Below are 23,792 nucleotides of genomic sequence, written 5' to 3'. Positions count from 1 at the left end.
CTTCCAGCCTGACTCCCCTTTTCCTGCCTCCTTAAAGACTGTGAAGCACAAATAAAACCCTGAGCACAATCCCCTCAGCAGTAGACAGGAAGACTCCATGCAGCAGCCTCACCAAATGTACCTGCCACGTGTGTTCAGCTTTTCCTGAACTACCTGTAAATCTCCCATTTTTACATCTAAAATCTAACAGTCCACTCCCACCCTTGTCTAAAATGTCATATCTACCTGATGTCTCCTCACTTTCTTTGGAAATTTCATGGTTATGTGAATTCTAGGTGCGCATGTATTACAATTCCTGGTCTCTGTCTGTGGGGTTGTGTAGAAGTTATTAGAAGGGGTGCGAGGCTTTTGTCTCTTTTCTGAATTTAGATCTGCAGAAAAATATATTTGTGCAGCTAACTTCTTGCACCTAGAGACTCTAGAGTTTTCTATATTCTTTCCTCCCATAGGTGTTCGGTTTTTTCCTGTGTCTGTGTCTTGCATGTCGCTTGTCCTAAGAAGGAACTACCACGGGGACAGAACACAGGCACAGGCTCCTGTAAGCCTGTCGTTGGAGCCGGCCCCACAGGCTGGGGAGTTAAGCGGTTCTGTCACGACCGGCGACTGCGGAGACAAACTTTGCTGTGGGTCCCCGTCCAAAAACCGCTTGAGGTTTTTCTTTCCTTCTCGTTCTGTGTCCCGAGACCTTGGCTTTGTGACCAAGGAAGCTAAACCTCTCCGGTCCCCACCATCGGCCAGGTGCACTTACTCCATTGCACCTGGTGGCCAGTGAGATAAGCTGGGGTTCCCAGTGCGCCTCTGCCTGGGCTGTGCCAGCTCCCAGGGGAGTGTGTCCTGAGGTGCCTCTGCCCATAAGGGGCATCTGTCCCCCCAGCCTTCCTCACCTGTTAGTGCTGGACAGATCCCAGTCTAGTAGCACCTGCTGGGGCCACGATGTAGTGGGTTTGGGGCTGGAGGTGCCTCACATTTTGTGGGAGACCTGAGACACCCTGTCCACTCCACCATCCCTACTGCCTGTGTGACGAAGGTCTGTGCTTTCTCTCATTGTCTTTGTTTACCATGTGCTCTGGGGGGGCTGCATTCTCAGCACTCCATATAAAGGGGCCTCTGGCTTCCTGGCCTGACCCTGAAAAACTTTTTGTATAAAACTAGGAACTTTTGGTATAAAGCTAAATGCTTTCTCACATCACACCTTTTGGTCAAGTACTTCAACTGAGAATACAGGTAGGGAGTGATTGAAATATGAAACACCACAAAAGAAGTCTGAATACTCAGGATCTTTGATTATATTTTAAAGTATCTGATAATACGTAGATAATATTGTCCAGGATCCCATGTATGCAATCTCTACTGGCCCATGTGGGCCCATTTCCGTCCCGGCTTTGGTCTCAGAACTGTGTTAGAATCACTCTCCCGTTTAATTACCTGTGCATGGAGATACTAATTGTTTCTGCCTTTTCTGTAAAATGGGACCAGTAGGTGAGCTGAGGCCTGTGAAGGGCCTGTAACAGGATTTATGTCAAAGAGAATGTAGTCCCAGGGGCCTGGATTCTCATTTTAAGGCCGGTGGTCAGGGAAATGCTCTCTGCTGCCATCTCGTGTGCATATGGGGAATAACACCGGGTTGCAGGTGACCATGAAAAGTTATTCTCTGCTGCCATCTCGTGTGCATATTGGGAATAACACCTGGTTGCAGGTGACCATGAAAAGTTATTCTCTGCTGCCATCTCGTGTGCATTTTGGGAGTAACACCTGAGTGGAGGTCAAGATAAGCTCTTCTTTCCAAAGGCTTCTGAGCCAATGTGTCACACCCAGGGCTGTGCCCTGGAAGCTGCCTGCTGGAATGTGGGGTCCTGGAGGTGAAACCCGGCGCACGGTTTGGCACACCTGAATTAACTACCTTCTCACCTGGCTCTTACCTATGCTGCCTTGTTCGAAGTTCGAGTTTGGGTTCGGGTACGAGTTCGAGTTCGAGTTCGGGTTCGAGTTCGGGTTCGAGTTCGGGTTCGGGTTCGAGTTCGGGTTCGGGTTTGGGTTCGAGTTCGGGTTCGGGTTCGAGTTCGAGTTTGAGTTCGAGTTCGGGTTCGAGTTCGGGTTCGAGTTCAGGTTCGAGTTTGGTTCGAATTTGAGTTCGAGTTCGAGTTCGAGTTCGAGTTTGGTTCGAGTTCGAGTTCGGGTTCGAGTTCGGGTTCGAGTTCAGGTTGGAGTTGGAGTTGGAGTTCGAGTTTGGTTCGAGTTCGAGTTTGGTTCGAGTTCGAGTTCGAGTCCGAGTTCGAGTTCGGGTTCGAGTTTGGTTCGAGTTCGAGTTCGAGTTCGAGTTTGGTTCGAGTTTGGTTCGAGTTCGAGTTCGGGTTCGAGTTCGAGTTCGAGTTCGGGTTCGAGTTCGAGTTCGAGTTCGGGTTCGAGTTTGGTTCGAGTTCGAGTTTGGTTCAAGTTTGGTTCGAGTTCGAGTTCGAGTTCGAGTTTGGTTCGAGTTCGAGTTCGAGTTCGAGTTCGAGTTTGGTTCGAGTTCCAGTTTGGTTCGAGTTCGAGTTCGAGTTCGAGTTCGAGTTTGGTTCGAGTTCGAGTTCGGGTTCGAGTTCGAGTTCGAGTTTGGGTTCGAGTTCGGGTTCGAGTTCGAATTTGGTTCAATTTTGGTTCGAGTTCGAGTTCGAGTTCGGGTTCGAGTTCGAGTTCGAGTTCGGGTTCGAGTTTGGTTCGAGTTTGAGTTCGAGTTTGGGTTCGAGTTCGGGTTTGAGTTTGGTTCGAGTTCGAGTTCATGTTCGAGTTCGGGTTCGAGTTCGAGTTCGAGTTCGAGTTCGAGTTTGGTTCGAGTTTGGTTCGAGTTCGAGTTCGGGTTCGAGTTTGGTTCGAGTTCGAGTTAGGGTTCGAGTTCGAGTTTGGTTCGAGTTCGAGTTCGAGTTCGAGTTCGGGTTTGAGTTTTGTTCGAGTTTGAGTTTGAGTTCGGGTTCGAGTTCATGTTCGAGTTCGGGTTCGAGTTCTAGTTCCGGTTAGAGTTTGAGGGTTCCAGACAAAAGACTCTGAAACAGCCTTTGACCCTCCCTCTTTCCTGCCTAAGAGATGCAAATGGAAGACCTGGTTTAGGAGGGGAACTTGGCGTAAACTCCTTAGCATAAGGAGGGAAGACGCCCAGTATAGCCTGTTGACCACCCTTCCCCTGTGTACCATTATTTTCTAGGTGGCCTAACAATTTACCTTCCATGAGTGTGCCAGTTTTCCTAAATTACCTGCAGAGTACCCAATCTTACCTCGCTGCCTTTGGAATTTTTACATGTATGGGAATTCCCCATGTGCATATATAAAAATTCGATTTTATCTTAATCTGATTCTATTAATTTTATGATTAGCTGAGCTAGAAGAAGTTATCACCACAGGCAGAGAGCACAAGGTCACAAGGAGAAAGGGGGAAGAAAGGACGATGTGAGGGGAAACAAAGAAAACAGAAATGCAATCATGCCGAAGAAAAGGTTCAGCTGCAGCTAATTGTGAGGGATTATAACCTATCAGAATTCCAGGCAGGGAAAATTCCGAAGACAAGGTGCAGCTACAGGTAATTGTGATGGATTACAATAGTATTAGCATTGCAAGCAGGAAAAATCTCTACCTCTTGTGTCCCCGTGACAGTTCCTACAAGGAATCCCTCCTCCCGGTGGGAAGGAGGCATCCAGAAAGACACGCCCTGGGAACGCCCTGGAAACGCTCAGAGATCACCTCCCTGGAATATTTCGCGCCCTCGTTCAAACATAATCCTAAATTTTCTTTGTTCGGTGCAGTCCCACTCCTTCTGGTCCAGTGCACTCCTGAATTTTGGGAATATATTTTCTCTCGTTTAGTAAATCCTTGGCCTGCTTGCCTTTTTTCATGAGGTATTGTTCCTACATCCTGGAATGCCTTTCTGCGATGATACAAGGGGCTGATCTCAGCTAAGACATAAGATGAGAGCAAAAGAATTTTTTTTAAGCCCTCACAGTTTTTGGGAGCCTGCCACAATTATTGGGGCACTGCTAGCTCCTGGAAACTGCTGCCCCTGAGAGCACAAGGATGTCTGCCCGCAGAGGTAAGCAGTGTTTTTGTTCACCATGCCAGTCTTCCCGGTGTATTTATGGGGTTTGGGAGAATGTAGAAGTGCCTCATGTCCTTTTCCTCTCTTCTACAAGTAGATTGGCAGGGCAAAATGTTTGTGAAGCTAGCTTCTCGGGAGTAGCGACTCACAGCTTTTCTTTATTGATTCTTTCCTTTTAGAAGTGATCATTTTTTTCTGTGTCTATGTCTCTTATGCCGTTTGTCATAAAAAGAAAATACCACAGAGACAGAAAGCCTTTGGCTTCCTCGGTTAAGATGTAAAAAGGCTTATGGGTTTGAGTATCTATTAAAATCCTATAATCAGTGGCCAGACTGTGGCTACTTTGAATTGAAAAAACTGCTAATTTTGAAAATGTGTTAAGAAAACTCTCATGACAAACAGCTGTTTTATTGGAACCTAGAGAAAGACCACACGTTTAATACAAACGAATTCAAGGAAATGTAACTTTTGAATTAGTTCTTCAGCTTGTTGAGTCTTAAAAATGCTAATATCAACATTAGGTTTAAAAAAGGCAGAAGGGAAAATTAAGAGATGTGCAAATTTTTAAAAACTGTATGGCGATCTAAGAGTATGAGAATTGCTATGTTGGAACAGGTTTTAAAGATTCTAATACCTGATCAGAAACTTGACAAAAATGGAAGCTGTATTTTTCAGTCTGAAAGAAAGTAGGGTCTCAGCATCTCCCCCAGGTCCTCTCCCAAGCAGATCAGAAATGTAAACGCAGCCCACAATTGCCAGAGGCCACATAGCTAAACAAAGGAAAAGAAATTGCAAAAGGGGCAGTTTTAGCAACACAAGCCTCCCTGTCCAGCCTGGCTCCCCTTTTCCTGCCTCCTGAAAGACTGAAGCACAAATGAAAACCTGAGCCCAGTACCCTTAGCAGCAGACAGGAAGACTCCATGCAGGAGCCTCACAAAAGTTGACCTGCCACGTGTGTTCATCTTTTCCTGAATTACCTGTAAATCTCCTATTTTTATATCTAAAATCTAAGAGCCCATTCCCACCCTTGTCTAAAATGTCATATTTACCTGATTTCTCCCGTCTTTGGAAATTTCATGCTTGTGTGAATTCCAGGTGTGCATGTATTACATTCCTGGCCTCTGTCTGCAGTTGGGTAGAAGTTAGAAGGGGTGCGAGTCCTTTATTTTCTGAATAAGATTTGCAGGAAAATATTTTTGAAGCAACTTCTTGTACCTCGAGACTCCAGAGTTTTCTTAATTCTTTTCTCCCAGAGATGTTTGTTTCTTCATGTGTCTGTCTTGCGTGTCCTTTGTCCTAAGAAGGAACTACCATAAGGACAGAACACGGGCACAGGCTCCCATAAGCCTGTCGTTGGAGACAGCCCCACAGGCTGTGAAGTTAAGCGGTTCTCTCCAGACCGGCGTCTGCGGAAACAAACTTTGCTGTGTGGGTCCCTGTCTAGAAACCACATGAGGTTTTTCTTTCCTTCTGCTGTGTCCCGGGAGCTTGGGTTTGTGACCGAGGAAGGTAATCCTCTCTGGTTCCCACCATCCATCATGTGCACTTACTCCATTGCACTTGGTGCCCAGTGGGGTAAGATCGGGTTCCCAGTGCACCTCTGCCTGGCTGTGCCAGCACCCAGGGGAGTGTGTCCAGAGGGGCCTCTGCCCATAAGGGGCATCTGTCCCCCCAGCTTTCTAGATGCCGGTCCACAAATTAGTGGGTTTGAGGCTGGAGGTGCCTCACATTTTGTGGGATACTTGAGACACCCTGTCCACCCCACCATCCCGACCGCTTGGGTGACAAAGGTCTGTGCTGTCTCTGTCTTTGGGGGTGACCCTTTGGCTCTTGTAGGGCTGCATCTTCTGCACTCTGTGTGGAGGGGCCTCTGGCTTCCTGGCCTGAGCTGTAAGGAGGCTGTGGTTGGTGTGTCTCACTATTTAGACCTCACTGTCCTTGTACAGACGATGTATCCTGGAATGGGAAAAACTTCTACATTTAATTGTGTTATAGAGCTCTTGTGACAACTAGTTGTTTTCTTGGTAAACCATCTCGTGCGTTCTCTACAGTTATTACTAATTCTGTTAATTTGTAATGTCAGTGTGAAACCAGTTTGTGTTTGTGGTAAGATGTTTTGTAGCTCTGGATGGTGTTACTAGTTTGTAGTATCTTATCGGGTAGAATACATTAAATGCTTATATAAATTAAACAGAATACAAAGTAATCCATAGGCTTTTCTGGATCAAATGATCTGGTGAAATATTTGATATTAAAACTGGTTTTAGTTTGGTTTTATCACATAGTCATGTCTTTGAAAGTTATTAACGTAAAATATATATATATTTAAGTGGGTTTATAAAAATAAGTTTGTCATCTGTGTTACAAAATGTGTCAAGAAAACAGCTTCGGTAATAAGTGATTTTGAAATCTCAAATTTTTAACTAATATATAAAATAGATACAATGACAATAAAAGATACTTAGGTAAACTTTTTAGCAATAATTATATTGTATATATACATTGAAAAGGTTTTTTACCAGTCTTTGGTAAGTTGAATCTTTGAAGTTTTGTTATCTAAATTAATGATGGATATGTAGTGAATGTCTAGACTATTTCCAAATAGAAAATAATGAAACAGTACTGAAGATAGATTTATCAATTTTTGCTATTTATTGTAGATGAACTAAATATATTGGTGTATTAGTAAAGACGTCTTCTGCCACATTAAAATTTTTGTATGCACTATGGGTAGTATTATTTCTAGAAATTGTTAAATATGTTCATAATTGCATCCATCTCAAGAATCCTGGTATTGCTACAGAATTGCTTACTTTCACTGCTGATTAAGATGGACATTTGGATTGTTTAGGCCTCTGCTACTGTGAACAGTGCAGCTGTAGATTTATGTATCAGTTTATCAGTTTTGTTTGAACATCTCTTAAATTTTTTTTTGGGGGGGGTCTATTTCTGTAAATGGATTTGTTGAAACACGTGGCAATCTTTTATGGGGTGGACATGCCAAACTGTAGTACCCGGAGGCCACACCATTTTACATTTTCAGAAGGAATGTTTAAGGGTTCTAATTTCTCGACATTGTTGCTGCCATTTGTGTTAGTTTTCTCCATTATGGCCATTCTGGTACATGTGAAGGGGGATCACACTGTGGCTTTAATTTGCATTTGCATCAGGACTGAGGATGTGGGACATCTTCGTGTGCCTGTTGACCGTGTGTGTCTAATGTGGGGAAGGTTCAATTCAGGTCATTTAAAAATTTTAGTTGTCTTTTTGTTCATGAGTTTTAGAAATTCTTTACTCTGGATAACAGACTCTTGTCAGGTATATAATATTTTTCCATTTGATGGGCTGCCTCCACTTTCTGGATCGCTCCTTTTGATACACATGTTTCTAATTTAGAGGATGTCCAATTTACCTATTTGCTGCTGTTGCTTGTATGTGTTATCAAATCTAAAAAAACATTGCTAATCGAAGGTCACAGAAATGTATCTCCATGTTTTTTTCGAGAATTTATACTTTTACCTCCTATATTTAAGCCCTTCATCTATTTCCAGTTAATTTTTTAAGTGGTGTGAGGTTAGAGTCCAGTTTCATTTCTCTTCATGTGTATGGCCAGCTGTGTAGCACATTTGTTGGAAATACCTTTCTTTACACAATTTAATGTTGTCTGCCCTTTATAAAAAAATCAATGGATTTTGACCCTTGAACAACAACAAAAAATCAATGGATTTTAAATCTTTACATTTTACTGTATGTAAGAGATATACAATTAAAAAAGTTTATGTTTGGAAAAAAGATCACTGGACTTACATGACGGGGAGCTGCCGTAAGCCCTGCCATCACCCTGTGAATGGGCTCGCCCGTCTGTGGGTCTGGCAATGGTCCTGCAGGTCTCCCGGGAGTGAGGCACCACCCTGCACGAGCACTGACATCATGGCTGAGTTCTTGACATCAACAACATGTTATATCAGCGTGGCCTGTATCCACTTGAAAACTTTACTCTAGTGCAGAAATGTGGGCTCACCTTGACTCTAACTACTCATTCAGAGCTCATGAAATACCTAAATAACGTGGGACAACTAAAAGTTGGATTGTACAAGAGTTCAGTTAAGAAAGTAGTGGCAGTCCTCTCACATATTGAAAGGGTCCTTGAAAGACGGTAATTTGATATTGTGACAAGACTGCCAGAGATGACAGTACACTCAGAGAAAAGGCTCAGAAAGCTCTCCAAGATGAAATCCTTTCTGTGATCAGACAGATCACAGCTACAGTGATATTCCTGTCATTGTCGGAAGTTTCTTGTTCCTTTGACCTCCTGATTTATACAAATATTATATTGTGCCTGAAAAATGGGAAGAGACAGGACCACAGTTGATCACCAATTGTGAGCAAGTCTGTCTTCCTGCCTCACTACCACAATCCACAGAGTAAATAGCATGGTGGCCCACAGAATCCCTGCTAATGACTGTAGATGAGAAGAGAACAATAACGTAATCCTCAAATGTGCTTCTCCTGAAACCAAGTCAACTGTAGTTTACATATTTTATTGCTTAACTGTTATGCAGGGGAGAACTTAACATACTTTCCTGGACCATGAATGATTTTTCCATTTTTTTGGGGGTATCAGTTTGACTTCCAGTGCTGTTGACACAATTTTTTGCAGTGTTCAAAAAAGGGACCCAGCATATTATTTGTCTCGTAATGTCAATTCCTTGAAGGTGGTAACTGTAGATAGAAAAACTTTTGGTATAAAGCTAAATGCCTTCTCAGATCATACCTGTTTGTCAAGTAGCTTGACTCGGAATACAGGTAGGGAGTTATTTAAATATGAAACACAACAAAAGAAGTCTGAACACTCAGAATCTTTGTTCATGTCCTAAAATATCTGGTAATACATAAATAACAAAATATTGCTATCATGTCCTTTTGCCATTTATTTCATTTGTATAGTAACCATACTGAAAAAATCTCCAATTGGGTTGTAATTCATATCAGTTACACTTACAAAACTAATATTTCTACTGCTTAAATTCTGGTAATAGAGCACTCTTAAAAATATCTTTCTAGGGGTGGCTGGTTAGCTCAGCTCACTGTATTAGGTTATTAAGGTTATTTGCAGATTTTCCTGAATAGAATAACCAAGATTGCACCCAATGCTATAAGGACTATTTGGATCACTCTGTTTGTCCAGGACCCTGTGTGTGCAAGCTATTCTGGCCCACGTTGGTAATTTCAGCCTCAGTTCGGACTCAGAACTGCGTTAGAATCAGTCATTTTAAATACCTGTGAAAGGGAGATAATAATTGTCTCTGCCTCAATTGGAAAATAGGAGTCGTAGGTGACATGGGACCTGTGAGGGCCTAAAACAGATTTATCTCAAAGAGAATGTAGTCCCAGGGGCCTCCTCCAGTGCCCTTCAGTTTGCACAGTGGGCATGGCTGCTTTGCAGGATTCTAGCACGCCTTACGCCAGTGGCCTGGGCTTCCACGTCCAAAGCAGGGTCTTTTTCCTTTCTGGGGCTGCCGGGGTGGCCCTGAGGTCGCCCTGGCCTTGGCCTGTCTATTAACCGCAGCCAAAAATCTGGCCTGCCTCTGGCCTCATCTACAGTCTCACTATTCCTTTCTCTCCTCCTTTTCCCTGTCGCAGTTGTTAAAGACATTTAAACAACCCCCCTGTCCTTCTTTTAGTATCTGAGCCTCTATCAGGAATGTAACAGTGGACCAGAACCATTGTATTACCTCGCCAGGTTAGGAAAACAAGCTTCCTTATATTGGTCTATATCTGACACTGAGGAGAACACGTGAACTCCAGCAGTCCTGAAATACAGAAGTTTGCATAACTATTAGCAAAAGTCAGTTCTTAGATTTATTTTTCCTCAGTAACTGAAGATCTAATTAAGACAATATAATACATAGAAAATGAATTTAATGACACATATAATCTTTGCTTTTCATACAGAAAGCTTTTCTATAATATCATTAGCTGACCACTAGTCTAACAAACTATGTTTTATTTATCAGAGAGAGAAAATTTACCTAATTTTGTGCCAGCTTACTTTTGATACTTAAATTTATTTAAGTCACATTTACTTTAACCATATATAAAATTTCTTCAAGATTTTCCTCACAAACCTTCTATGAGTTTTCCAGTCCCTCTTGGTTTGTCTCCTCTCACTCATTCAGAAATAATCATACTTAGAACAAACTCCTTTCTTTTCTTTCAAAAATGTATTTTTATATCCTATGCGTTTCTTGAAAACATACATCATTTCCTTATATAGTAATGAAAATCTATAACCTTCAGAGCCTTAATTTTTACTGACAACTAAAAGCAAGTATCCAGTATTTCCATTAGCAAATGCATAAACACATCTTGCAACCTTTAGAACTATAGGTTTTTGTTAGCAATATATCTACCAATTTTTAAAAATTATATTTTAAAGAAAATTAAAAACCACATTTACTGACATCGTTAGTTTTCAGATTTCCTGTGACAAGAAACCAAAAAGTAGGTGAACTCAGATTCATCCAATAATTAATATTGCAGCATTTTGTTATTTAGAAATACCTAGATATTCAATAGTTTTTATCATTTAACACAACTTAGTAAAATTCATATTTTTTTTTCAGGTGTTTTTTTTTTGCTTTTATTTGGGAATATTGGGGAACAGTGTTTTTTTCCTGGACCCACCAGCTACAAGTCAAGTAATTGTCAATCCAGTTGTGGAGGACGCAGCTCACTGGCCCACGGGGGAATCAAACCAGCGACCTTGTTGCTATGAGCACCGCGCTCCAACCACTGAGCCAGCTGGTCGCTCAGAACTGAAATCTTAAGTTACCAACAGATGCTGAGAAACCTCCTCCAAGCATCCACACTATATCATTACTGAAAAGTTTCACCTGTTAACATATTATTAGTTCTTAACTCCAGAAGTTTTCAAAGGTAAGTATTAACCAAGCTATTTTTTGACAAATTTTGTGACTGAGATAACATGAATTTGTTTTTGTAAACCTAGGCAGAAGATACCATATTTAATGTTAATAACATTTAAAAAAACCACATTTAACTAAAAGTTAAACTAGCCTTAGTATCAAATATTTTCTTAAATCACCTGATCATGAACAGTACTTGTTAGTTTTTATTATTTAAATTTATAAGTGCTTAATCCTTTTTTTAAGCAAATCAATTATAAATTGGCAATACATCCGGAGGCAATAACATTATATATGAAATATACAAACACACGTATTGCAGACCTTATACACGTAAACAGGGTCCTAAGATCTTACAGTTACCCCCAAAATTTCAAATTGGCTGGAACAAGGAGTGGGAGGTCTGGCTTGAGAATTTGCCGCTTGGTTTTAAAAGTGTCTTTTTTTTCCTTCAGTTACCTCAGCCTCAGCATTCCTGTTTATTAGTGGATTAGGAGATGGGTGGAGTCCCCTTTTTTCTTAACTATCAGTTTTGTTTAATTTTTTTCAGAGTCTATCATAAAGGCATACATAAGAAATTTCACCATATTTCTGAGACCTCTAACAGAACAATTCCAGTTGCAATTTTGTATAGTAATTTAATGAACTATTGAGCAACCATCACTCTCCAGAATCTAATGTATGCATTGGCCAAACAGCACTGTAATAGAACATTAATTTCTTTTTGGTCAATGGCTTATAGCTGTACTTTTGCCAATGTCCTAATATTTTACCCAATGGGCTCCCAGCTGGGATTGAAACCTTAGATCCCATGTTTGAGCTTGAACAAATACAGCTACACTTGATATACACTCACACACACACTCACACACACACACACACACACACACACACACACACACACCCCCCCCCAAGTATTTCCTGAATCAGACAGACAAAAACCAGAAAAACTAACTTTGGATCCGAATACCGAAACCAAAACCTGGCCAGGCACCAAATTGGGATGCGACATTGTCTTAATCCATATACATGGTCCGTTGACCATCAGACAATCGGCCAGTGAGCAAATACCAAAAACCAAGTGTGGCCCTAAGGCCACCCAATGCCCAAAGACTGAAACCAAGCGTGGTGGCTTTCACAGTGCAGACAACATGCGTGCTTCCAAGACCAGAGGAAGCCTGCAACCAGAGTCCCTTACTGGTGGGGTATTACGCCTTGCTGGATGTTGCAACCTCACCTATTGACGCCAATGGGTCAGTATGACCCCCAGATGGCCCTCAAAGAGGAGCCGCAGATGTTGAGTGCAAAGTCCTCTTACTGTGCATACCAGATCCACTCTAATTTCCAAACCAGAAATTAGAGGCAGGAAACAGAGCCAACGCTTATTCTATCCCTACTGTGCACAAATGGCATTTATGACGGGCAGGCGCTGGCACAAACCCCACCTCCTGCAAAATATCTTGGCAGAGGTCGGTCCTGCACCAAGGAATCTGCCCAGTCCCAGGCAGCCCCCGAGACCCTCCGCAAGCCGAGACTTACCGGAGGAGCCCCGAGGCTGTCCCATCTGGGTCACCAGAAACTGACACCGGAGGCAAACGTGTCCGGGGCTCGTGCTGCCTGCATCGCTCAGCCAATAGACCGACACAGGAGTTGGGTCAAAGAATAAGCATTTATTATCAGAGCACCGGTGGCCTGAGAAGGCAGCGGGTTAACACCTCCAAAAACTGCCTTCACATTCTCAGACCAGCCTGGGATATTTATGGGGAAATCTGGGCATTCCTCCAGAAGCTGTGATGGTTCCGGGGGTCTGCATGGAGGCTTCCCTTTGGCGATGTGGCTCTCCAACGTGTTCACCAACCCAGGAGCAGTGACTGGAAAGAATGCTGGGCCTTAAAGATTGTAATCGGCAGGCACAAGGCACTGTGACTAGTAAGCAAGCGTAAGTTTCAGGGTAATTATCTAAAGCATGTAACTGGGACAGAGGGATCTCCTAAGCTCAGGAACGGGACATTCCAAGCCCAAACCTCCGGGAGTGGGTTGGCCATCTGTTAAGCTCTAGGACGGGAAGAGGTGAGGCCTCTTTTGTGGGTGTCCCAACCGGGCCCTGTTTCAGAGAGACTACAGAGAGGCCTGCAGGGTCCAGACTGCAGTCCCCTGGGAGAGCTGGGGAAGCAGGGGGCCTAAAGGCACATATGAAAGACCTGGGAAAACAGTGCAGAGTCAGCCAAGGACACCCCAAGAGATCCCAAATCCATAGGCCACACACTCAGTTGGCAACTTTGGGCTGGCAGCAGCTCAGCACCCCACACCCCATGCTGTGCTTCTATTTCTGTCCCTGTCTGACCTTCTACTTCGGTCTCTGTCAGCATCTGTCTTTGACTAGGTTAAAGATATTAATGAAACATCTGCTCTGTCACACCCCCCTGCAGTGATACTTTGAAGCCCCTAAGGGACCTTATCTCATCCCTAGCTAGGGATGCCTTATTCACCATTTCTATCTGTCTACCTTTCCTGTACCTGCGGTCTCTGATTCTCTCCTGTGTGTGTGGTTCCCTTATGTATGTATTAAATCTGCTTATTTTCTCTTGCTAATCTGTCTCATGTCTATTTGATTATCAGAGCAGCCAAAAGGAACTTGATGGTAGAGGAAAGTTTCTTCCTCCTTCACATAAGCAAGTAATCAGATAGTTAACAAAAGGTGAGATTTGGGAGTATATCTACATCACTGCATCATAAAATATGATTCAACAATTAGTTTATAAAGTAACTTATTATTAGTGGTACAGGTTAGCTAGCATCCCTAGGTAGACAGGGAGGTCCCTGGTGGAATAAACAAAAGACAGCCATATCCTAAAACTCCAGGTTTTGAAATCACTCCTTCGCTCCAGGACATAATATAACAAGGCCTTGAGATTAATCATAAAATTCCTTTTGGCCTGACAAACAGAACAGATCTGATACATAAGAGTGGATTACTTTCCTAATTCCTTTAGGATGGGCAAGCAGCACAAACATGGTAGACAAATTCCATTAGAAGGCATTAGAAGGCGCCAGTTCCCTTCTTCAAACAGCTCCCCTTCCCCAAACAGGCAAGGGAAGATACAAAAGTAAGGGCTTTTGCCTCCGTCACGGGGCCACCCCCATTCGGGACCGCCTCCTGCTTGGGAGCTCTGACTCTTTGCTTGCAATAAAGTATCCTCTTTTTAAAACTCTTTACCTCTCCTGGGTCCGTGTTTCCATTCTTGGGTCTCCCGAGACAATCCTGGCCTATACCCAGAAACTGCCGGCAGATCCAACATCATCTACACCAATTGGGGAATCACAGGAAAATATTCCTCCATCGTTAGGACTGAGTGATTAGATCAATGAAATATAGAAGAATTTACCAATTGAACTTCTGGATGTGAAACTTTCATAAAGTTTCAAAGGTGGGTAAGAAGAGGACTCAAACTTGCCTTTGGGACTATTGATTTAAAGCTGGTTGTTAAGAAACAAGACTCAGAAAGAACCTTTGACCCACCCCACCCCCATATCTTGCCTAAGAGATTCAGATGGAAAGACCTGGTTTAGGAAGGGAAACTTGGCGTAAACTCCTTAGCATAAGGCGGGAAGACACCCAGTGGATACTGCTGACCACCCTTCCCTTGTGTCCCATTATTTTCTGAGTTGCAACAATTTACCTTCCATGAGTGTGCCACTCTTCCTAAATTACCCAATCTTGACAAGTATGTGAATGCCTCATGCACATATATTAAAATTTGAGGTATGTCATTAATCTCATTTTGTTCATTTGATGATTAGCTCAGCTAGAAGAAGTTGTTACCATAGGCAGAGCGAACAGTGCCTCAGGGAGAGAGGGGAGGAAAGGAATGAAGACGTGAGGCAAAAGAAGGAAAAGAGAGGAGATGAGATTATTCCTAAGAAATGGTGCAGCTACAGCTAATTGGAGTGGGTTAAAACACTATTAGCATTCCTGGCAGGGGAGGCTGGCTGTGGTGGGATCCCAGGGTTTGGCCTGTGCACTGGGGCTGAAGGGGCCTTGGGGACTCCACTCCAGGTGCAGCATTTGCAGGGGGAGCCGAACACCAGGCTCCTGGGGCAGCTTTGCTGGAACAGGTCCCCCCTGCACAGCTGTGGTAGCTGGACCTGTCCGGTGGGTTGGGGTACAGTCCCTCAGCTTTTCCCTGGCATAAGGGGTCTCATCCAAGGCTGGGGCCACTCTCAGGTCCCGAGTGCTGGCCTGGTGTGGGAACTTCAGTCTCGTGGAGGCCTAAAGGCATATATGGAAGAACTGGGAAAACAATGCAGAGGCAGCCAAGGACACCCCGAGAGATCCCAAACCCACAGGTCATGCACACAGCGACCTTGGGCTGGTAGCAGCTCAGCACCCTACACCCCACATTCTTTCTCTATTTCTGCCCCTGTCAGACCTCCTTTAGTGTCTGTCAACATCTGTCTGTCTGACTAGGTTCAAGATATTTATGAAACATTTCCTCTTGTCACCCCTCTGCAGTGACACTTTCAAGCCCCCGAGGGACCTTACTTCATTCCTAGCTTGGCATGTCTTAGCTACATAGGTTCCCTGTCTAATTCCCTACCAATCCTGTACGTGGGGTCTCTCACTCTCTCCTGTGTGCGGGGTTCCCATGTGTATGAATTAAATCGGCTTATTTTCTCTTGGCTAATCTGTCTCATGTCTGTTTGATTATTAGAGCAGCCAGAAGAAACCTTGAGGGTAGAAGACAGTTTGTTCCTTCCCTCCATCTAAGCAAGTCATCTAAGCAGGGTAGTTAATAAAAGGTGAAATTTGGGATTGTATCTACATCACTGCATCATGAAATAAGATCCAACAATTTAACTAAACTAACTTATTCTCCAGATTGAATGATTAGATCAATGAAATACGGAACAATCTACCAATTTAACTTCTGGACGTGAAACTTGTATTAAAGTTACAAAGGTGGGAATGAAGAGGATGAAAAGTTTTGTCTTTGTGCACATTGACTTTAAGCTCCTTGTTAGGGAACAAAAGACTCTGAAACAGCCTTTGACCCTCCCCCTTTCCTGCCTAAGAGATTCAGATGGAAAGACCTGCTTTAGGGAGGGAACCTTGGCATAAACTCCTGAGCATAAGGCGGGAAGACGCCCAGTGGAGCCTGCTGACCTCCCTTCCCACATTCCCATTATTTTCTGGGTTGCCTAACAACAATTTACCTCCTGAGAGTGTGCCACTCTCCCTAAATTACCTGCCAAGCACCCAATCTGACCTCGCTGCCTTTGGAATTTTTAGACGTATGTGAATTCCCCATGCGCATGTGTTAAAATTCTATTTTACGTTAATGTGATTCTATTAATTTTATGATTAGCTCAGCTAGAAAAAATTACCATAGGCAGAGAGCACAGGGCCACAGGAGATGGGGGAGGAAAGGAAGGAAGATGTGAGAGGAAACAAAGAAAACAGAAATGCAATGCAATCATTCGTAAGAGAAAGTGCAGCTACAGCTAATTGTGATGGATTATAACACTATCAGAATTCCAGGCAGGGAAAAATTCCTAAGAAATGCTACAGCTACAGCTAATTGTAATTGGCTATAACAGTGTTAGCATTACAGGCGGGAAAATTCTCCACCCCTTTCACAGTTCCTATAAGGGAATCCCTCCTCCGGGTGGGAAGGAGGCATCAACAAAGACAGGCCCTGGGAACGCCCTAGAAACGCCCATAGATCACCTGTGACTCCACCCTTGAATATTTCCCGCCCTCATTCAGATATAATCCTAACTTTTCTTTGTTCCGGTGCAGTCACTCTCCTCGTGGTCTTGTGCTCTCCAGCATATTGGGAATATATTTTGTTTCTTTTATTAAATCCTTGGCCTGCTTTTTCCTTTGCTCATGATGCATTGTTCCTACGTCCTGGAATGCCTTCCTGTGGTGATAGATACAAGGACCTGATCTCCTCTAACACACAAGATGAGAGCAAAAGAATTTTGTTAAAGCCCCACAGTATTGGGGAGCCTGCGAGGAGAATTACTGGCTGGATTACAGCACCTGGAAACTCTGCAGCTGGGAGCTCATGGACATCTCATCTGCAGGCAGAGGTAAGCGGTGTTTTTGTTCACCCTGTCATGTTTCCTGGTCTATTTCTGTGGGGTTGGGGAGAATTCAGAAGTGCTGCGTGTCCGTTTTCTCTTTTCTACATGTAGATTGGCAAGAAAAAATGTTTGTGAAGCTGGCTTCTCGGGAGTAGCGACTCAGGTTTTCTTTATTGATCCTTTCCTCTCAGAAGTGGTCATTTTTTTCTGTGTCTGTGTCTTGTGCCGTTTGTAATCGAAAGAAAATACCAGGGGGAGAGGGGGGTGGTAGATGAGGGTAAAGGGGATCAAATATATGGTGATGGAAGGAGAACTGACTCTGGGTGGTGAACACACAATGTGATTTATAAATGATGTAATACAGAATTGTACACCTGAAACCTATGTAACTGTACTGTGAATTGTGACTCCTATAAACTCTAATAAAAAAAAAGAAAGAAAGAAAATACCACAGGGACAGAAAGCCTTTGGCTTCCTTGGTTAAGTTAGTAAAAGGGCTTTTTGGTTTTAGGAGCTATTAAAATCCTATCATCAATGGTCATACCACAGTTGCTTTGAATTGGAAAAACTTCAAATTTTGAAACTGCGTTGGAGAATTTTCATGGCAAACAGCTGTTTTATTGGAACCTAAGAGGAAGACCACATGTTTAATACAAACGAATTTAAGGAGATTTAACTTTTGAATTAGTTCTTCATCTTGTTGGGTCTTAAAAATGCTAATGTCAACATTAGGTTTAAAAAAAGCAGAAGGGAAAATCAAGAGATGTGCAAATTTTTAAAAACTGTATGGCGATCTAATATTACGATAATTGGTATGTTGGAACAAGTTTCAAGGAATGTAATAACTGATCAGGAACTTGAGCAAAATTGAGGCAGCTTTTTTAGTCTGATACAAATTAGAGTCTCAGCATCTCCCCCAGGTCCTCTGCCGAGCAGATCAGAAATGTAAACACAGCCCACAACTGTCTGAGGCCAGAGAGCCGAGCTGAGGAAAATAAATTGCAAAAGGGGCATTTTTAACAATACAAGCCTCCCTCTTCCAGCCTGACTCCCCTTTTCCTGCCTCCTGAAAGACTGTGAAGCACAAATAAACACTGACCACAATCCCCTTAGCAGTAGACAGGAAGAGTCCATGCATGAGCCTCACCAAATGTACCTGCCACGTGTGTTCAGCTTTTCCTGAATTACCTGTAAATGTCCCATTTTTACATCTGAAATCTAAGAGTCCACTCCCACCCTTGTCAAAATGTCATATTTACCTGATTTCTCCTCGCTGTATTTGGAAATTTCACGGTGATGTGAATTCTAGGTGCGCATGTATCATAATTCCTGGTCTCTGTCTGTGGGGTTGGGTAGAAGTTAGAAGGGGTGCGAGGCTTTTGTCTCTTTTCTGAATTTAGATCGTCAGAAAAAAATACTTGTGCAGCTAACTTCTTGCACCTAGAGACTCTATATTCTTTCCTCCCAGAGGTGTTCGTTTTTTCTTGTCTCTGTGTCTTGCATGTCGTTTGTCCTAAGAAGTCACTACCACGGGGACGGAACACAGGCACAGGTCCCGTAAGCCTGTCGTTGGAGCCGGCCCCACAGGCTGGGGAGTTAAGTGGTTCTGTCCAGACCGGCGTCCCCACCATCGGCCAGGTGCACTTATTCCATTGTGCCCTGTAGCCAGTGGGATGAGCTGGGGTTCCCAGTGGGCCTCTGCTTGGCTGTGCCAGCTCCCAGGGGAGTGTGTCCTGAGGGGCCTCTGCCCATAAGGGGCATCTGTCCCCCCTGCCTTTCTCACCCGTTAGACCTGGACAGATCCCAGTCTAGTAGCACCTCCCGGAAACCACGATTTAGTGGGATTGGGGCTGGAGGTGCCTCCCATTTTGTGTGAGACCGGAGACACCGTCCACGCCTCCATCCCGACCTCCTGGGTGACGAAGTTCTGTGCTTTTCTGACTTATTTAGTCATTCAAACATTAACTAATTTGTCTTTGGGGGTGACCCTTTGGCTCTGGGAGGGCTGCTTCCTCTGCACTCTGTGTGGAGGGGCCTCTGGCTTCCTGGCCGGAGCTGTAAGGAGGCTGGTTGGTTGTGTCACTATTTAGTCCTCACTGTCCACGGACAGACGATGGATCCTGGAATGGGAAAATCTTCTACATTTAAATTGTGTTACAGAGCTCTTGTGACAACCAGCTGTTTTCTTGGTGAACCAACTTGTGCGTTCTCTAAAGTTATTACTAATTCTGTTAATTTGTGATCCCTGTGTGAAACCAGTTTGTGTGTGGTAAGATGTTTTGTATCTGTGGATGGTGTTACTAGTGTAATATTTGATCGGTTTGAAGAAATTAAATGCTTACATAAATTAAGAAATAAAATACAAACTGACACAAATGCTTTTCAGGATCAGATGACGTGGTGAAATATTTGATATTAAAGCTGGTTTTAGTTTGTGTTTATCACATAGTCATATCTGTGAAAGTCAGTAACATAAAATATTTATATTTTAACTGGGTTTCTGAAAATAAGTTTGTTATCTGTGTTACAAAATGTGTCAAGAAAATAGCTTCGGTAATAATTGATTTTGACATCTAAAATTTTTAACTAATATGTAAGATAGGTACAATGAAAATAAAAAATATGTAAACTTTTTAGCGATAATTATATTCTACATAAGCACTGAAAAGGTTTTCTACGTGTATTTGGTAATTTGAAACTTAACAGTTTTGCTATCTAAATTAATGATGGATATGCATTTAACGTCTGGACTATTTCCAAATAGGATAAAATAATGAAACACTGATTACTGAAAATAGATTTATCAACTTTTTGGTATTTATTGTAGAGGAACTAAATATATTGGTGTATTACTAAATATGTCTTCTGGTATATTAAAATTTTTGTGTGTGTTATGGGGATACATGTTTCTAGAAATTATTAATATGTCCATAATTATATCAATCTAAGGAATCCTGGTATAGCTACACAATTATTTACTTAGTTTTCACTGCTGACTAAGATGGACATTGGATTGTTTAGGCCTCTGCTGTTGTGAACAGCGCTGCCGTGGATTCATGTATCAGTGTTTGTTTGAACATCTGTTTTCAATTTTGGGGGGTCTACTTCTAGAAGTGGACTTGTACCACATGGGAATTTTTTTACGGGTTAGAAATTCCCAACTATAGTACACTCAGGCCACCATTTTACATGTTCAGAAGGAATATTTAAGTGTTCTAATTTCTCCACATTGTTGCTGCCATTTGTTTTATTTTTCTCAATTATAGCCATTCTGTTTCACGTGAAGGGGTTTCACATTGTGGTTTTAATTTGTATTTTCATCATGACTAATGATGTTTAACATTTTAGTGTGCCTGTTGACCATTTGTGTGTCTAATATGGAGAAGGTGCTATTCAGGTCATTTAAAAATTAAACTCCTATTTCCCCAAGTTGCTCACACACTGAAGTGCCGCAAACTTAGAAGAGCATGAACCGGCAGAGGAGCCCCTGTGACATTGGGAGGGTGACTCCTCAGCATCTTCACCATTCCCTTTTCTACCAATCATATGTTGAAAAGACTTATTTAGTCATTCAAACATTAAGTAATTTGGGTAAACCTATATACACAATTCTAAGTGTTCTGCAATAAAAGCTTATGTTTGTAGACCTCTGCCCATTTCCCAAAGCCCTTTCTGTATGTACTACTCTGTTTGATTTTTGATTACGGATTCAATCTCCTTATTTGTTACAGGTCTATTCAGATTTTCTATTTGTTTGTGATTTAGTCTTGGTAGGTGTTGTGTTCCTTGAAATTTAACCAAGACCGTTACTACATTTTTAAGAAATTTCACATACATCAAGATTATTTCCCACTGCATAAATATTCTGTGTACACGTGATTGTAAATGGTTGCGTATATGCCATCTCACGTATATGTCGTATTTATAGACTTCCTCCCGTTACATCTAGGTTGACTTCAACTGTTTCTCTGCAATGAATATGCTAACACTGTCCACACATTTAATATCAGTTCCTCAGATTGCACTCCTAGCTGTAGAGTTTCTGCATAACTGGGTCTGTAAGCATTTTTTCCTGCTCTGACCACGTTTTTCTGAGATGATGCCTGGAAGGAGATTAGACTCAAAGTTTGAGTTACCAGTTGAGCAATAAGAATAATGTATGCAGACAATTTTCTCAGTATCTTTCTATTCCAATTCCACTATCCAGTAAACTATCTGCTCAATAGATGGAAAAATAGGAGTATAAATATTAGTCTTGTCTAATAGCAATAAGCCTCAAGTACAACTTTATTTAAAGAAGTTTTACCATTATTTTTAATATGTTCACTCATGTGAGTTCTGAGTGTCATCATCAGAACAATGAATGACACCAATTCCAGAGGCCTAATGCTGGAGTTCCCTCTCTCAGAACTCCTGCAGTCTCACATGAAGAAGTGACGATTAGAAAAGGAGCCACTCTGGGCTAAGTAACTAAAAAGATTTTTTCCCCCCGTGACTGACAAGAGACCAGGCTGGTGATCAGAGGAGGGGTTGGACTTTGGGCCCAACCAGGCCCCCCCCACCCCCCGTAGTATACTTCCTTTGGAAATAATCAGGTCAACCCAGGAGCTTGTTCTCTCTCACATATAACATACATGAGTTCCCACGAGTTCCAATGAGACTACTGGCTATTCTGGTTGTCAGAAGGCCTGGATTCTAGTCCTTCTCTCCCTGAGTATGGGATGGGATTTAATTCACAGAGACTAAGGTCTCAAGAGCCATGTGGCACAACCCTGCTGCTGTTCTGTGGTCATCAGTGTTTGGTGGTGGCTTGTGTGTGTGCCAATCCTTGGTTGAGTTCATTCAGCCACTGCATGTGCAGACTCAGCACCAGCCCCTCTGGGCCCACTGGCACCCAAGATGCTTTTCTGGAAGCAAAATCTGACCCAGACCTAAGGCAGCCTCCTGCTGAAAGTTGCTGTGTTGCGGTTACAGGACTAGCACTGAGCCCCAAGTGTGAGAGGTCAGCATGTCTCAGAGTTGGCCTTACTTGGCACAAGTCATAGGTGTGGCTTTTGGAAATGCTGGCATTTTGGAAACACCTCCCCTTACACTGTTAACATTCCTGGGCTGATCCACCGCCTTGTGAGCCCCTGGTTTCCCAGTTGCTTTGGTTACAGTAAAAGCAGCAGTCATTCTGGGCTTCAGATCAGGCCTTTTCCTAATCCACCGAACCTTACTTCCACCATTAGCTGGGCTTTCTGGGTAATACAAAAACATGAGACACTTAGATAAATGTAACAAAATGAGGATGGTCTGTACACTGAGAAGTATAAAATTTCTCCCTTATAACTCATAAGTTATGTAGTAAGACAAACCAAAAAAACACACAAAAACACAAAAACCCACAATAAAAATATGTTACCAGATGCTTCACTTAAAAGAATACATAGGACTGACTGTCCATTAAACCCATGTAAAGAGGCTCAGCATTCATTAGTCACTACGGAAATGCAAATGAAAAGATAAGGAGCTAGTACTTCACAGCCAGTAACAGAACTAAGATAAAAAGTGTAATAATTGCTGAGTACTGGAGCGAATAGAAACCTCATCCTTGGCTGAGGGGATTATGAAATAGTGCAGCCTCTATGGAAAACAGTTTGGCATGTCTTTAAAATGCTAAACGTACAGTTATATGATTCATCAAGTCCATTTATCGAATTGAAACCCTACGTACATGTAAAGAACAGATGTCACGTATAATAACTCACAACATGTGACTGGATAAACAAATCGGGGTATAGCCACATAATGGAATTCTACTCAGCAATAAAATGTGACAAACTAATGACCACTCAACTGCATGGTTAAATGTGAAAAGCATTCTAAGTAAAAGAAGTGAGACACACAAGAGTACACACTGTGACTCCCGTATATGCCATTCTAAAACAGATAATGTCTAATGACAACAGATACGTCCCTGGTTGTCTGCAGCTGGGGGTGGGAGAGCAACGGACTGCAAACAGGACCACCATGGAACCACGGGGGACGATCTGTCTGTTGATGTTGGTGGTTCCATGAATATTGATTTGTTAAACACTTTAAATGGACCCAGTTTGCTCTCTGTAAATTGTACCCTCAGTAAAGCCGATTTTAAGAAATACTCAGAAAAACGGATTTTGGGGAAACAAATCTTCAGCTCCAAGTGAATGCTCACAACAAGTTTACTCATCATTGCTTATTTTAAAAACTACAGACATCTGACTAGGAGGTACCCGATCTGCTGAGCCCTTTACTGCATTAGGTTATTTCTATCTATAACCGTACGAGGAACATAATATTCTCCCCTCTCTAGTTAAGGGAACTAGAGCTTGGCATTTTTAAGTAATTTGCCCAAATTCACATAGCTAGTAATGGCGAAGCTTCAATTAAAAAATAACTAGCTAGTGTGTGTCTGGTCTCAATACTACAATGCCTGGTACATGGCATAGCATCTTATAAAATCAGGTATTCTAACTGAAAAAGTAAATATGCCCTACCATCGTTATTCTCTTGGGAGAATAATAATTCTCTCTGAAAAACCACTCAGAACTCCCTCGAATACTGTCCCGTCTCCCTCTGTCATTGTGTTGATGTAATAACTTAGAATGCAACGGCTACTAAGTAGAAATTAGAATTTGAAGGGAAGGAAGTAATTATGTTTTAAATGTCATGTGGCATGTGAGTTACAC

At 42.5% G+C, this 23,792-nt stretch overlaps 1 pseudogene across 1 annotated transcript; it reads left to right on the top strand.

The window, feature by feature from the left end:
• The first annotated feature begins 4,041 nt into the window (after positions 1-4,041).
• Positions 4,042-20,913, top strand: LOC148758312 (mitotic spindle assembly checkpoint protein MAD2A pseudogene; annotated as a pseudogene). Its single transcript, XR_016021224.1, has 3 exons — positions 4,042-4,057; positions 8,003-17,088; positions 17,194-20,913. The product of XR_016021224.1 is annotated as a mitotic spindle assembly checkpoint protein MAD2A pseudogene (transcript).
• Positions 20,914-23,792: the final 2,879 nt, after the last annotated feature.

This window comes from Rhinolophus sinicus, chromosome 4, assembly GCF_057876585.1.
Source record: "Rhinolophus sinicus isolate RSI-liver-muscle chromosome 4, RSI-T2T, whole genome shotgun sequence".
Taxonomy (NCBI): Eukaryota; Metazoa; Chordata; class Mammalia; order Chiroptera; family Rhinolophidae; genus Rhinolophus; species Rhinolophus sinicus.
This window is presented reverse-complemented; position numbering and strand designations above follow the sequence as displayed.